Source organism: Ictidomys tridecemlineatus, chromosome 1, assembly GCF_052094955.1.
Source record: "Ictidomys tridecemlineatus isolate mIctTri1 chromosome 1, mIctTri1.hap1, whole genome shotgun sequence".
Classification (NCBI taxonomy): Eukaryota; Metazoa; Chordata; class Mammalia; order Rodentia; family Sciuridae; genus Ictidomys; species Ictidomys tridecemlineatus.
The window spans coordinates 175150143-175166464 of NC_135477.1; the positions used below are offsets into that span (position 1 = coordinate 175150143).

The 16322-nt window shown below is 34.8% G+C and overlaps 1 long non-coding RNA gene across 1 annotated transcript in view; it reads left to right on the plus strand.

Annotated features, from left to right (window-relative positions):
• Positions 1 to 16322, plus strand: part of LOC120885575 (uncharacterized) — a 458357-nt gene that overhangs the window by 280950 nt on the left and 161085 nt on the right. The window lies entirely within an intron of this gene.

Genomic DNA, 16322 nt, shown 5'->3' on the forward strand with positions numbered 1-16322 from the left:
CATGGCTAAGGAAATCTGTTCAAAGTAGAAAAATGGCTGGCTATGTATTATGTAATTATTAAGATGGTGCTGGAACTTGAACTCTTGTTTAACAATTCCAACTACGAAGCTTTTTCTTTGGAGCAAGTACTTTGCACTTCAGAATGTTAGAATGATGTGAAAGACAAAATGAACAGGAAACCTATGAAAAGGTCAGAAGCAGTGTTTAAACACAAAATTTCCATTTTCATAAAACCACTCTACTCTTGGGCCTGCTGAACATGAGGCAGAATGACTGATTTTTTTCATTTCAACTTACTCACGTGTATTTGACACTTCTCTAACAAAAGAAATACAATGTTAGAAACTAAATATGAAATAGTCTTAATTATGTAGCTACTTACCAACACTTGTGAGTGAATATTTGTCTTGTAAATGTCAGAAACTTTGGTTGGACAGTGCAAAGCTTAAAAAGAGCATACATTTTAATTCTAAAGAGTTGATTAATTTTTAGGTTTTCATATTGTAATTGGAGATATTAGCTATGGTTATGAACTAATCACATTACTTTTTCATTACATTTCTTATTTTGAGATAACTATAGATTCATATGCAGTTGTTTAAGAGTTGATGCAGGGGAACGGCCTGTGCTCATTCAAATCTCTTCCAAAGCAACATTTTGAAAAATTCTAATACAAAAATCACAGACAGGAATTGACATTGATGTGCTTACTATAAAGAAAAATTCCATCACCTCAGGAATCTTTTCTGTCAATCTTGGCTCACCTCTCTAGCTGCAAAACCTCAACTCATACTGGCATCTTATCTGTACTGGATTTCTAAAATCATGTCATTTCAAGAATTCTATAGAAATGCAACAATATCATATGCCCTGACAGGATTGGCTTTTATCATTCAGCATGATTCCCTGAATACAAATCACTTTATATATGAATCAGTCATTCCTCTTTGTCACAAAATTAGACCTCTACAATATGGACATACCACAGTTTACTAACTAAGGGACATTTAGTTTGCCATCAGACTTTAACTGCTACGAACATTTATGTAAAGTTTTTTGTGTGATCATAAGTTTTCTTCCTTCTCTCTTTTTTTTTTGGTAATCCCTGCTATATTTTTCTAAATCTAAAAGAACAATGAGTTTTAAAATTATTACTTAAATTTGAGTCTGCACAGCACAAGATCAGATAAAGTTAGCACAAGAAGAATGATACATGAATAAATTGAACTAATATTTTAGAGTTGTTTCTGTTGATTTATCTAAGTGTCCTTATTAGTGTTGTAATGGATGGCACAGCTCTAAAACCAATACTTTTTTTTTTAAATCTGAGAAATTTGCAGTTTCATCATATTCTCTTCCTTTGAATTTATTTATGATGCTAAGCATCAACCATTGAATTATTTTGTCACTCATAAATATTGAATTGAATGCCAGGTTTTTATTCATAGATCAATTCACAAAGGATTGGGGTCACAATATTTTCTTTAAGAACTAAGGAGCCTCTTCTAATTGCTATAGCATAACAGACCAGAGTGTCAGAATGTTTCATAGCATTCATGAATAATCTATATTATTCTCTTGGGGTATGTTTTCTGGCTTGGTATCTTGGCTTTTCTCATGTGAACTTGAAGAAAACAAACAAAATTCTGTCAAATATGCATATAGAAAGGACTGTGTGAGAGTCTTCTAAGTAATGCCAAACCATACTATAACTAACTAACTCTCTCTCTCTCTCTCTCTCTCTCTCTCTCTCTCTCTCTCTCTCTCTCTCTCTCTCTCACACACACACACACACACACACACATACACACATGTATGTGTGTTTATATGTATTTATAGTCTACGCATGCATAGAGTTGGCCTCTGAATCCATGTGTTCTACATCTGTATTCAACCAACTGAAAATGTAGTTAGGTCTATTGTGTGTGCAACTGTACTGAACAGTATAGACCTGTTTTTATGGTCATTGTCCCCTAAACAATATAATTGTTTATATATAAATATAATTATATAAATATAATTGAACAACTATATTCATAGAACTTAAATTATATTAGGTATTATAAGAAATCTACAGATTATGTAAAGGATACTGGAGGAGGTGCGTAGGTGACATACAAATGCAAATTCTCCACCATTTTATATGAGCATCTTGACATCTGTGGATTTTGGTGTCTATACAGGGTTCTGTAACACACACAAATGTTTTTCAGGTTCTGAGGGACCACTGTGGGTCCACACAAGTACATATATGTGTGTGAATGGGTGTGTGTGTGTATGTGGTATGTGTGTGAATGACTATGTGTATGTATGCATGGCATAAGCTATATGTGTTACTGTCTTGTCTTACAAAATTCATATTATTGAAGTTGAAGACTAAGAGATTAAAATAAAGACTATTTGTTGAATAGTTGTTAGTCACTAAAATTGTACAGCTTATTTATGTTTCCCTAAGATAAATTGGAACACACCGCAGTATACACATATCCCTATAGTAGAGAAAAATTAAACATTCCTTTGCTGAAACCTGAAATGCAGAGAAAATTCAGAAGTTCCCATATATGTTGCTGTTTTTTCACCCATACATTTTTTTTTTTAAAAAAAATAATGGTGTAATCATGCATTCAAAATAGTTAGTGATCATTTCCTTTGGGAAGTCTCTGTTTCAGGTGGCCCAGAATGAAAGAAAACAAAGTCCTTGTTAATAGAGATCAGATTCTGCTTGGGGGAAGTAACCATGTAAATGTAAATAAATGAATGTGAAATTTTCAAATGCATCGCTATGAAGAAAATGAAATACGGTGCCAGGCTTAAAAAGTAATGGGAGCCTGATGAAGGCTGTGATGAATAGAATGGTCATAGAACCTTCCTGAAGAGGGATCATGCATAACAGCATAGACATAAATGCCAAGCTAAAACCAGCAATGCTAACACAGAAGTGGGATGTGACAGAGGGGAGAGCAAATGCAAGAACCCAAGGTGTAAAGGAAGCAGAGGAGGTTTCTGAAAGATGGGTTGTAGACGTTTTCAATCTTGGAAGTTCTGCCTTTAGAAAACATCAATGTGATCATTTAGCTCTGTCATGTTGAAGGTTAATGGCGTGGATCCTCCCTTTCTGGAGTCAGAGTCCTGCCAGGTAGCACTGGTCAGATAGCACCCCACCACCTTGATATTATCGACTAAATGAACAATGAAGAAAAATATGGCAGGAAAGAAAATGATATAAACTGGAGAATGAATGAAATGATCAGGTAGAAGAATACAAAAACTACAAGTGCCAATTGGATCTGCATACAAAGAGGGAAAAATTTTGATACAGTTAAGATGACTAAGGATTTCTGTTTGAGCAAATAGTTTAGGAGTGAGCCAATGAGATGCTTATAGGGGCTTATTTGAGATAAGCCACACAGTCAGGTATCTGAGGCTTTAGGATCTTATTAATTTAACTAAGTAAAGCATAATGATTACACTGATGTTTTCTAAAGGCAGGACTTCGAAGATTGAAAAGGACTACAACCCATCTTTGTTGGTGAAAGAGGTGGGAAAGTAATCCAAGCATTGAATAAAGAAAGTGCATCAAAAAAAAAAAAAATGTATGGTCAACTTTGTCACCTGTTGCCCTTGGGTTAAATCCTTTGAAGTCACAGTACTGGTCACTGGTGAGAATGAAAGTTGACAAAAGTGGGCTTAATAGAAAATGAGAAGAAAATGTAAAACAGTGAATATAGGAGATTAAAATGTATTTTGTGTAGAGGAAAGAGATGGTAGCAGAAATGAAGTAGGAATGAAAATAACCTGGTGGAGTGGGTAAATATGAAGGTAGAGAGTGATGCCCTGAGTTGGTGGGAAGCCATGGGATGTAGCTCCCACAGGACTTTCCATCATGGGGATGCAAAACAGAGTTATCGGGTGCAGAGGTTGGTAGACATTTGGGAGTTTTGAAAGCTACTTTCTAGTATGTTTAATTTTTTTTAAGTAAATGAGAAATGAGGTTGTCAACTAACTATGAAACTGAGGGAGGAGATATTGGAGATATTGCTTAGAGAGCAAAGGCATACACAATTGAGCATAGAAAGCTTAATATAAACATGGGAGTATTGAGGAATCACCTGAGTTTTCGGTTCAAGAGTTGAACATAGGAGCAGTCAAAGTCTATTTCTGTTTTATTTTTCTTCTTGCCATTTCACCTAAATGGATACAAACTCAGTGTTGATGGAAAATTTAATTTCATTAGATTTGTGTCTTTGTTCAAATAAAATATAATGTATCAAGAGACAAATGAGATTTGAGGGAGTGTGCTGGGAGAAGGGTAGAATAATTAACCATGGAATTTAAATTGGGAAGCACCAAGTGAAGTTAATAAAATGAATAGTGGAGTCGGTGGAATTAGATGTGTAGACAGGATTGTTGACAGTGAGTCCTGAGGGGCCTGGGGCACAAGGAGAGAAGCAGGAGGAGGAGAATTGAGCTGCCAGGCACCATGACTTGGAGAGGGTTCTATGAGGTGCATGGCTGAGAAGGCATGAAGGGCTGCATCCTTGGAGTGATGATATCTAAGTACTGGGAGGTGGGGATGTTGAGAGAATCATCTCTTACAAATCAATATCAACAAGATTTATGGCTGAAGTGGTCTTGGAGAGAGGGACAGGGAAATGGAAAGTAAAATCTTTAAGAAACGAGTGGGAGTAGTAGTAAACCTGGAGCGGGTGGGCAGTAGCTGAGTGCAAGAAGGGCTGGTGTGCGGTGATGTCACCAGTAGAGCGCTTGAGGGAGGAGGAAGAGTTGTGAATGTGGAACTGGAGATGAAGTGTAAGAAGGAAACTGACCCAACCGCCAGGCCTGGTGACACAGAAAAGAAAATGATTTATGTTCTACAGAGAACACTTGGTCGTCTGAGAAGACCAAGACTTCCTTTAAGAAAAATGACATAGGGAACATTAGAGGAGAATTCAAGGATACCATGATCTGGAGGCCAGTGGAAAATTCCCAGCAACTTTTTGGGGCTGGAAGAAGCATAGTAATAAGAGATGTGCAGCCCGGTGGTGAACCAGTGTGGGAGATGAGAGATGAGTTCAGCAGCATCTACCCTTGAGCTGAAATAAACAAGAGCAAAGGATTGGAGGTTTGGTGGTCTCACAGAAAGAAGATAAGAGTGGTGAGACCTGTGGGTGTCTGGGGATCCTCTTTATTCCTTCTAAAGAAGCTGTGGAAGGCAGTGATGATTGACTTTTGCACTCATGCATCTCTCTCTCTTGACCTCTTAGATTTTCAGTATCCCATGCAAATGGGTCTTATGCTTAAAAAAAAAAAGAAGTTTTTAAGTGAAATAAAAACAAGTATTTCTAATGATCTGACTCAATGCAATTTTCATTGTTTAGAGATTCTTTGGGAGAAGATAACAGACACTATCCCAGAGAATCCTGCTAAGTTTTGTGTTGCATAGGAATCTCAGTAAGTCCCTCTCAAACGATGTCCCCCCACCCTTTGCTTTAAATAATAGGCCGTGATGCTCCCAAGTCATACCTTTTGTGCTTAATTTCTCTGCTGAGTTGATTAAGGCAACAGTTTTCACTTGGAGGTTTCCCTCACCAGGAGGCTTTTCACAGTTCTCCTCTTTATCCTTGCTCCTCTCTTGCTCGTCCAGGCAACAAAATCATAATCCTATCTTTTACGACATCACAGGCTGATAGCAGCATGAACACACTCAGAGGATTCTTGTTCTCATTAAGCTTTTAATTTCTTTATTGACTTTAATTAAAGTTGAGAGGCTTTTTGAACAACAAGAAAGAAACATGTTTTTATGTTGAATGAATAACATTGTATTAGCCAGACTATAGAGATGGTATTTTAGGGAGAGGGATAACAAGTAGTTTCATTCTCTGAGCCTCATCAAGGTAAAGTTCTCCATCTGAGTTTCTTGCAATTCAAGGGATGGGCATGCTACCATAAAAAGCACCATGAAAGTGACCATGCTCCCCTAACAAAATCTGAGAAGACAAGTGAGTCTTAGGAGAAACTTTCTAAACAGTATTTCAGTTGATTTTCGTAGTGCAAATTGTATGGAGGAGTAACTGAGTCATTAAAATGCAATAAAAATAATTCAGTGAACTCATATTTACTGAGCAATAAATGAACAACATTCAGTCAATGAATCACATCAGTTTTTAGAAGATGTTCTCCCAGAGCTGGTAATACAGGGCCAGAGACGAAATTGTTACTAAGCAAATAGCACATCTTTAATTTTTAAAAATTATCTCTTAGATGTAGATGGACGAGGTATCTTTCTTTTATTTATTTATTTTTATGCAGGGCTGGGGATCAAACCCAGTGCCTCACGCGTGCTAAGCAAACGCACTACCACTGAGTTACAAGCTCAGCCTTTGTACATTTTTAAGAGTTACATGAAACATGATTAAAATTTAGCAGAACATCATGATACAGTAATTGATATGCTGAGTTGGGACCACAAAAAGTTTGTCCTAGTCTCTCCTATTTAATGAGGATGGTTAGTTTGTTAATCTTTGTCTTTTGTCTGGCTGTGGTAAACTTGGAATAAATCTGCATGTTAATTTTAAGTAGCATATAGGCATATTATTCAAGCATATGGAGAAAAAAAGTTTTTTCAAATAATAAATATTACTTTTACTTTTCATCAAAGGTAAAAACTAAACATTTATTTTTTGACTTAAAAAAATTGTGATTTGCCATCAGGAAGGAAAATGAAGCAGATAAAAATGCACAAATCTGGGATTTCCTTCACATAACTAGGTTGTATTTTATAGCTCTATCTGTATTGTTCATTTCTAGCATTGATGACACTGGTCACCTATGGCTTTTGAGCCCTTACAACTAGTTCACATGGAACTATAAGTGTAAAATAGAGACTGTATTTCAAAGGCTTAGAAAAATGAAAGTAAAATATTCATTTTTATTGATTATAAGTTGAAATGAAAATATTTGGATATATTAGGGTTCATTAAATATTATTAAATACATCTTCCCATTTCTTTTCATTATTTTTTAAAAATATTTATTTTTTAATTTTAGGTGGACACAATATTTTATTTTTACGTGGTGCTGAGAATCGAACCCAGTGCCTCACACATGCTAGGAGATGCACTACCACTTGAGCCACATCCCCAGCCCTCTTTTCATTGTTTTTTAAATGTGACTAATACACAGGGTGGGGCATAACTCAGAGGCAGAGGCCTGCCTAACATGCTGGTTTCATTCCCAGCACTGGAAAAGAAAAAAACGTGGCTACTAGAAATTCTACATGCGAGTTTTGTTTGGGGTTCATATTGCATTTCTCTTGGTTGGCACTGATCTATAGAGTTGCCAAAGTTCTCTTTAGCCTATTTCCAAGAATTTACAACCTAGTTATTTAAATGAATTAAATGCTCATGGAAGGTGACATATTTTAAAATTTATATGACAAAATTCTAATAGAGTTTCAGACAAAATAATATTGGTTATGGCTTTTACCCATTACTATTTTGGGAATGATCTCTAAGACAGAATAATCATTGAAATGCAGTAATATTTGCATTCTGTTAGGAAAAAGGCATTTCTTGGAAGACTTGAAATATTGAGAATAACTACACTAGGTTGAATGGGTAATTTTTTATTCTTCACTCCCATGTAGAACCTAAGCTGAAACTCATCTTTCTTCAGAGACTACTCCAGCAAAAACAAGTTTTATTTTTTATGACTGAAATTATGATAACCAGAAATCCCAGTGATATTTTGGTTCTGATGCCAAAACCTTTACTGAGAGAGCTTGAACTATGTTCATCAACCAGTCACAGGAATTATCCCAAAAAGCATTCTTTAAGGGTTCTGCTGAAAACCAAGTTATCTTTTGCTATTGTTTCTGTTTGTTTGTTTTGAACAGCACTTTCCTGCATTTTTTTTTTAAATTCTGAGTATTGAACCCAGGGCCACATATTTGCTGAGCCAGTATTCTACTACTGAGCTACATTCCCAGCACCAGTTGTATTTTAAACAGAAATACAGAGAAGTAAAACTTTAAATGTGTGATGGGAATACCAGTTCATAATCCCCAGTATAGTCAAAAAATAAAAGGCAAATCTGGTTTTAATTTCATAAGTGGTTAGTCCCTAAGAAGACTTGGCTTGACAGAATACTGGAACACCACTATAGCAAATATTTTTTAGAATTTCCAATGAGAATCTTGATTCAAATGATAGCATACTTTTTCACAACACAACTTTGGTTATGTGGTTAATAGCTTTTGTATTGGAGGTATATCTTGAAGGTTTATGTATTTTTTAATCCATGCTCATATAAATCGTTTGTTCATGCTGATATAACATCTTTGTAATTTTTGCATAATTATCATTACTGCATAATAATTAATACGTGGCTTAAAATTATTTTGTTATAATTGCTAGTTCGGCTGGTTAACAATTTGGAAAGGTCACAGCAAAAAGTGATTTGCTCTGTTTATTGAAAATTTGGGCCTCAGTGGAGAGGACTTAACATTTGAGGGTGAATTATTATTAGTATCAAGAGGTATCTTCCTGGGAACAGTAGTGCACACCTGTAATCCCAGCAGTTTGGAGACTGAGGCAGGAGGATTGTGAGTTCAAAGCCACCCTCAGCAACTTAGTGAAACACTAAACAACTCAGTGAGACCCTGTCTCTGAATAAAATACAAAAAAGCCCTATGGATGTGGCTCAGTGGTTGAGTGTCCCTGAGCTCAATCCTGGGTAATAAACAAAAATAAAAACAAAAACAAAACCCAGAGGTACATCATTTACAAATCTTGCAGTATATTCTGCAGTCAGCTTGAACCTTAACTTGGACTTGTGAATGGTATTTTATGTAGATCTTCCTTCAATATGTCTTCCTTGGAATGGTTACATCCTTCAATAGTAATTGAGGGATCCACATGTTAGTGGTTATCAAGATAGAAGCTGCTTTAATTTTTATAAGGAAACCTGAGAAATTTTATGATGTTACTTTCATGTCATTTTATTTTAGAAGCAAATTACAAGTCTGCTGAAATTCAACAGGAGGGGGAACATAGATTCTACCTCTTGATGAAAACAATGTCAAAATTTTTCACACTTTTTACAGCTATAACACATTGGGGGAGAAATTTCTATGCAGAATCTGTCTTGAAACACAGTTATATATTTATAAAAGTAGATACTAATAAGACAGCTGGTTTTCTGGTAGCCTAATATGGATAATATGTGATTTGTGTTACTATTAGTGGGTAGAAACAAGGCTGAAAGCTCTTTCTCTCCTTGGGGATATGGTCCATTAAGAAATTAGTGAATACCCAATTTTCTAGAATCTTTAAAGGAGGATTTAGATGTTAATTTTTCAGCATCATATCTGTCTTGCTTTTAATGTTAACTTTTACTTCAAGTTGTCTTATCTCTCTGATGAGTTCTAAAACTAAATGCATCAGTATTATGTTGTTTGAGTAAATAACATAGACATGATTTTTTATAGGAAATCAACCCTTACTGAATGAGACTGATCTTTGAAGCCCTGTATTCCTTTTGTTCTTTGGGCTTTTGGCATTGATTTTAGGATTATTTGTTTGTTTAGTTTAAATGTAGTCATTGTCCTAAGTGAGACTGGAATGATGAATGAAACTTTGTATGCTTATCTGTTGCTTTTATATACATATAAAATAAAAGTCTTGGTTGGTCCTCAGAATATTTCACTGAGTACCATGATATGGACTCTTGTCTTAGGGAAATTATATTGGTAGAAAAAGATATATACTTACAATAAGTACATTTGTTTATTTTAGATATATAAAATAATGGCAAAATCCATCAGGCAGTCCTAAGTTTTATGGTAAAAGAAAACTGTGGTAAAAGTGAAATAAGGTGATAGGATAGGATTAGAGAAGGTGGGGGGTCTTGTTTCCAGGGAAGAGCTCACTGAGATTATAATATATAAAGTAGGGCCTAAAAGACAAGACACATGTGGTCTTTTTGACAACTCTAGGGTCTGATGATGATGATTTCAAGAGGATCAGCCATATAATCGTTGTTGTTGTTGTTGTTTGTTTTTGTAGTCATAGATGGACAGCATGCCTTTATCTTATTTTTTTAAAATTTTAATTTGTTATATATGACAACAGAATGCATTACAATTCATATCACACATAATAGAGCACAATTTTTCAAATCTCTGGTTGTACATAAAGTAGAGTTATAGCCTTCATACATGTACTCAGGGTAATGATTACCATCACATTCCACCATCTTTCCTGCCCCTATGTCCCCTTTCTCTTCCCTTCTCTTCCCTCCCCTTTTCCTGTTATGTGGTGCTAAGTATTGAATTAAGTGCCTCACACCTGACAGACAAGTGCTCCACCAATGAGCTATAGCCCCAGCCCAGTCTTACTGTTTTGAGTAAACTACGGCCTCTTAGAATGTACTGGGATAGTTTCACTTTGCCATACCTTTCCACTATTGCCTGTCACATGTTTTTCTTTCTTTTTTTTTTTTTACCAGTCAGAAAATCAAATAAATAAAGAATAAGCAAAACAAAAACTAAAGCAAATTTTCTTGTTCAATATCTCAGTTATCCACTTCGTTTTTTCATCTTTTAAAATAGTAATTTTTCCTTCCATGTTTCTCAGATGTTTTACTAATCATAGCATCTCATTGGTACTTATTATTTGTGTTATTGTTCACTATTTTTCTCACTGATGGATGAGCTGAGAGCAAATCTGTCTTATTTTTGAGGTCTTTGTATCTGCCTCAATGTTTCGCACATACTAGACTCAAAACAAAGTTTCTTTAATAGAGTATTGATGCCAAAGACCGTACCATTTATATTAAGAGTGTACTGTTTGAAACTAAATGCTTCCTGGAGACTTCAGTTCATTCAGTTACATCTGGCTACTGTTTTGTGTCTCCACTAATCCACATGTGGTGACATTATGGAAAGTCCCCTCATAATGCTCCTGGAACAATTGTAAAATATGAAAAGTAGTAAAATGAATTCACTGTGTTTTTCACTCAGTGATGGAAAACAACCCTGGATGAAGGGATTGATATTTTAGGTATGGGATTTGCAGCTTTTCTAACACATTCAACCAACTAATCACCTCCTGTTAAGTGTAAATGTGTTTTCAGTGTCCTGCTATCTGAAGATCTATGCTATTCCTTCTTTAGTAATTATAGGTTAGCTTCTCTATTAAGACCTGTGAAATAAAAGTAACAGATGACAAAACCATATGTGTGTGTTCACTTGCAAGAAGCAAAGCAGGAGAAGAAGCAGAGTGCCTCACCTTGTTTTCATCAGAGTCCTGCATCTAGGAGTTTCTTCCTCTCAACCTGCTCTTTCTTTGCTGCTTTGCATTTTGTTCTTGTTTAGCTCCGGTCCTTACCTAAGGTTCAAACATTTTTGTGTTATTTTTTTTTCTACAAATCCTTGACACATAATAGCACATTTTGTCTTGACTTTATCACAGAAGAGGAGTGATGGTAGTAACAACAGATAATCAGACCACACTTTAGAGTGTCTAAAGAAATTTCCACAAACGTAGTATTTGGTTCCTGTGACTCTACTCCCTACAAAGTTATCTTTGAAAATATTGGTCTGGATTATAATTTCCTATATTATCCAGTGCACTGCTGTGCTGTCCAAGGTCATCAGCACATGCCTTAGTTTATAAGGTTAATCTCCTTGTTGCTTTGTGCCAGGGCAGTGAAATCTTCCTTTTTGAGTTTTTCATTGACTTTCATTCTAATCCCTTACAAAGTGCCATTTACCAATCTATTTTTTTTTTGAAAAATATATTTTTAGTTGTCAGTGGACACAATACCTTAATTTTATTTATTTTTTATTATGTGATGCTGAGGATCCAACCCAATACCTCATAAATATGAGGCAAGATTTCCACCACTGAGCCAAAACCCCAGCCCTCATTTCCCAATCTGATAAGTTCAGATTCTATCTCTGTGAAACATTTCTTTTAACTTCATCACAATTTTTCATTCTGCCCATTATAGCAAAGAGGGACTCAACCAAATAAAGTTGTTACATTTCATAGCATTCTCTTGTGGAATTCTAAATATTCATAAGTGATGTTGGAAATTCCTCAAAGTAAGAAATCATCATAACTTAAAATGCTTATTACCTAATATATTGTGCTACATATAAAAGGTATAAAAGGTTTATAATAAAAGTTGTGGCAAACTGAGAAAATAGTTTCATTAATCTGACAAATCAAAATATAAAGATGATGTTCACATGGCCAAATAAAGATTCTTGTATTAAAATTCTGTCCCACTTCGGCATTGTGGATATTCTAAGTTCCAGTAGTCCCACTAAGCCTGTTTGAAGTCAATAGGTTTTACACAAAGACGAAGTTTGAATAAATTAATCTTGGATTAGGTGCTATTCTCAAAGAATGGATTCAGAACTGAACCTGTAGACTCGAGAGCAGTTCCTTGAGAGGTTGTTAATAATGCGCTGAAGATGGTAGCATAATTCTTGTTGAGTTGATGACCTTCTTAATTAGGTGTTAACACATGCATTCAGTTGAATTTAGTAATTTACTGAGTTCCTGATCATCAGGCTATCAACTCTTATTTCAGCTAATAGATTTAAACTCAGCACACTTCCTATAATAGGACTTACATTGAATGCCACCTTTTTCATAGAAAAACAGAAAGAGAATATGAATGGAGTCTATTCTCTTTTATCAGGCAACATATAATAATTGACTTCATCTTAAATGCAAGACTCCCAGTGAATACAGTTGTCATGGCATTTAAATTAAAAAAAAAAGAAAAGAGAAGAAAAAGAAAATAAAATCCTTGTAACTTTCAGCCAGGAAAAGTTTAATTAATCGAAAATTATGTAATATCTAGTTTTTCTTGTTTTTCTTTTACTTAAAATAAAATTAAAACTTATCTGGGGGGGGAAGTTTTCTTTCAATTGATATAAATCACATTCCTGAAGCAACTGAAGTGAAAGTAAGAAAAATATCTTATGCAGTCAGAGAACTTGGAGTAAGAGATTTACATCAAAAATAAAAATAAAAAAATAAATCCTGGTGATATAATAGATATTTATTAGGAAGCATTAAAAAAATTAAAATAAAACACTGATGAAGAGGCTCTACTTAAATTGTGAGCTCTGTAAGTTATAGTTACAGATAGGTATTTATGTGGTAAATAGTGTAGACCATATGTGTAGAAGTGACACCTCATCACAGACTAGCACAGATGACAATTATGACATCCAGAATAACCGAATAGCATAAAGCAGGTGATATAAAAGAGGTTTGGGCCCTGATAAATCATGCCAGAAACAATGCTTAGAGAGACTTACGTAAGGATCTCCATGCCTGAGGTATGGAAATGCCTTTTCATCTACTCCTGTTATTTTGAAGGAATTGTGTTGTTATAAATTCACTTCTAAAAAAGCCATTCAAAATTTAAGCAAAAAAAAAAATCTGAACAAGGTGAACCTTCTCCCTTTTCTGTTACTATTACAGCTCAACTGAGAAAGTCACGTTAGAGGTGTCTCAAACAGAATTGTGTTTTGCTAAGCTATGTTTTGGTTATTACACATTATACTTACACTTAAAGCTTTGGAGAATATATATACAGGAGAACAGAGCTAATTAGAACATGTAATTTTCCTTGTGGAAAATCAGATCCTGTCAAGGGGATGAAATCACATATTCTTTAAAATATGCAAAATGATGTAGACCTATATATTATTAAATGCCTTTTTATGCAGTTTTAATTTATGTAGATAATATGAAGTGAGGCTGATCATTGCTTTATCCATCAAGTATATTTTGGTTGCAAAGTATAGACAAAATTCAACAAATATGATTAAAAAAATTAATCATTTTTTCAGGTACAGAATCTTCCAATGACATGAATGAACTGATTAGTAACTGCTTGTTCCTAAGTCAATCAACAGCCCTGGATCCAATTAATCTCTACAAATCTTGCTTCTCATTCACATTAGCTCCATTCTCAGACAAACTTTTCATGGATTTTCATGGCAGCTACCACCATTCTGCACACTACGGGCAAAATAGACCATCAATGCATGAGAAATCTCAGCAGAAGTTACAGAATGTTTCATTGGTTCTCCTGGGGGTCATGTGCACAAACCACAGCTGACCCCTGGAGCTAGGCTTGTATAAGGTTATAGTGGTCAGGGTTGAGTCACTTGCCACATTTGGACATGCAGAATGGAACCCCTTTCATGGGAATCACATAGGAATGTTTTCACAAATGAGAAACCACAACCATATATTGTGCACTATGTGATAGATCTACAATAACTTGGGAAGTTTATAAATGAGCCTGGAATAGTTAGACCCTTAAAAGTATCCCCTTGACTAAGGAAATAGAAACTCAGAAAGGATTCAGACTTGTCTGTCATGATAGTAAATAGCTATTGTCATTGAAGATATCACTTTTAAGAACTAAGAAGATCATATTAAATGCAAACTAGTAAAGACTTTTGTGATATCATAACCATGCTAAATAATCACAAACTACTCTATTCCACAAAGTACTTATTTCTGAGTGCATAGTAAATAAAAGAGAAAGACACAGATGTTTTTATTTTAGAATATATTTTGTATGTACGTTTGTATTTTCTCTTAATGGTTTAAGAAAAGCTATGTTTTAGACGTAAGATATTTATTGTGGCTTGAGGTTGTCCTGTGGGTATTTTGGGTTTCCTGAGCTTTATGTTTATAAAAGTTGTAGAGTGAACAAAAGGTCGATAGTCAGAAAGGCTGCCACCTTGAAAATGTGAGCTTTACTGTGCATGTTGCATCCAGAGTTTTATTTTCTACTGAGCCTGTAATAAAATTTCTGTGCACAGACCTTTAATCGGGTGCATTGGTTTATGTGTATTGGCACAAAACAAAATTAAAACTGTTGGTTGTGGTCTGGGGTCAAGGAGAAGAGAGCAGGGAACAAAAAGGAGAAGAGGAGTGAGAAAGGAAAATAGTCTGGAACATCAAACAAAATATCCTCATAGACCAGATATGAGAGATTCACATATTTCTTGATCTGTAGAATGTGTGAAGTGTATTTCTTTTAGAATGGAAATGTCTTTCAGTGGGAGCTTTCTGCATTATAAAGAAGGCAATTGGCTTTCCATTCATGCCTCAGCCTTATCTTTTATCATCAAAGATGCTGCTATTTTGGTATCAGATCCTGAAATGTGATGACAACATCTGACCTTCACAGGTCTGAGCAGAATCCTGGGTGGTTTTAACACCCCACACCTGCATTTCTCTCAGACACACTTACTTAGGCTCAGGATAACTTTACATCGGCTGTGTTAATGATGTTGTATCATCAAGCTATAACATCATCACAGCTTTTGACACTGATTTTCCTAGGTATGGTATCAGTTTTCTTATAAAGTTATTACCTCCTGCTTTTCTTCCATTAGCTTCATTTTATTTTGACTGTGAGGTTAATTTTCATTAAGCCTGAGTGAAATTCTGAAGGGAAAATATAGAATCTGACAACTTCAACAAGAAAGGGAAAAGGAAAGTGGCAGAAGATTTCACAACAAATGTAAAGGAAGACAGGGCAACATTGACTCTGGTTAAAATTAAAAGCAAAGGAATCAGATCTGAGGAGCCTCAACTATGTAGAAATGCTTGAGATCATCTAGTATTCTTAAAGGGGAATTGAATGAGTCTCTACTTGATTGTATAAGTGTTATATTGGGCACCCTGACAATATTGAATGAAAAAAAAAATTTATTATTTTGATCATTTGTTGCCAAAAAACTGTAGAAAATAAAATATATGAATAAAAGAGAAAGGATTGGTTTATTTTAATCTATGTTCTATGATCAGTTTGGGACTATATAATTTGAATTTCAAAATAATATATAATTCATTAAAAATGTCTAAGTCTAATTTAAGAAAGTGATTTCTAAAGAACCACAGGTTGTATTATATATGTGTGCAATTGCTTTCTTTTTTTTTTAAGTGGAAGTAATTTTGTTGATAAGCTTTTAGATTGAGCAGACCCATAATAGTTATTCCCTACATAAGAGGTATTGCTTGAAGATCTGCTCTTTCATTGAGGACAAATTTTTAAATTCAAGAAAATGAGAAAACATCAGACATTCATACCCACTCTCAGGAGGTGGTCAGCCAAGAAATATACCCTTTACAACAGATCCTAGAAACTTAGGTTTGCCCATCTTAGTGAATATTGAAAAAAAAATTGTTTTATGCTTCTGGTTATATGTTAAAGGTATTGCATGTATTTCTAAAATAAAGTATTACTTGGAAAAAGTTTCAGGAAATTAATG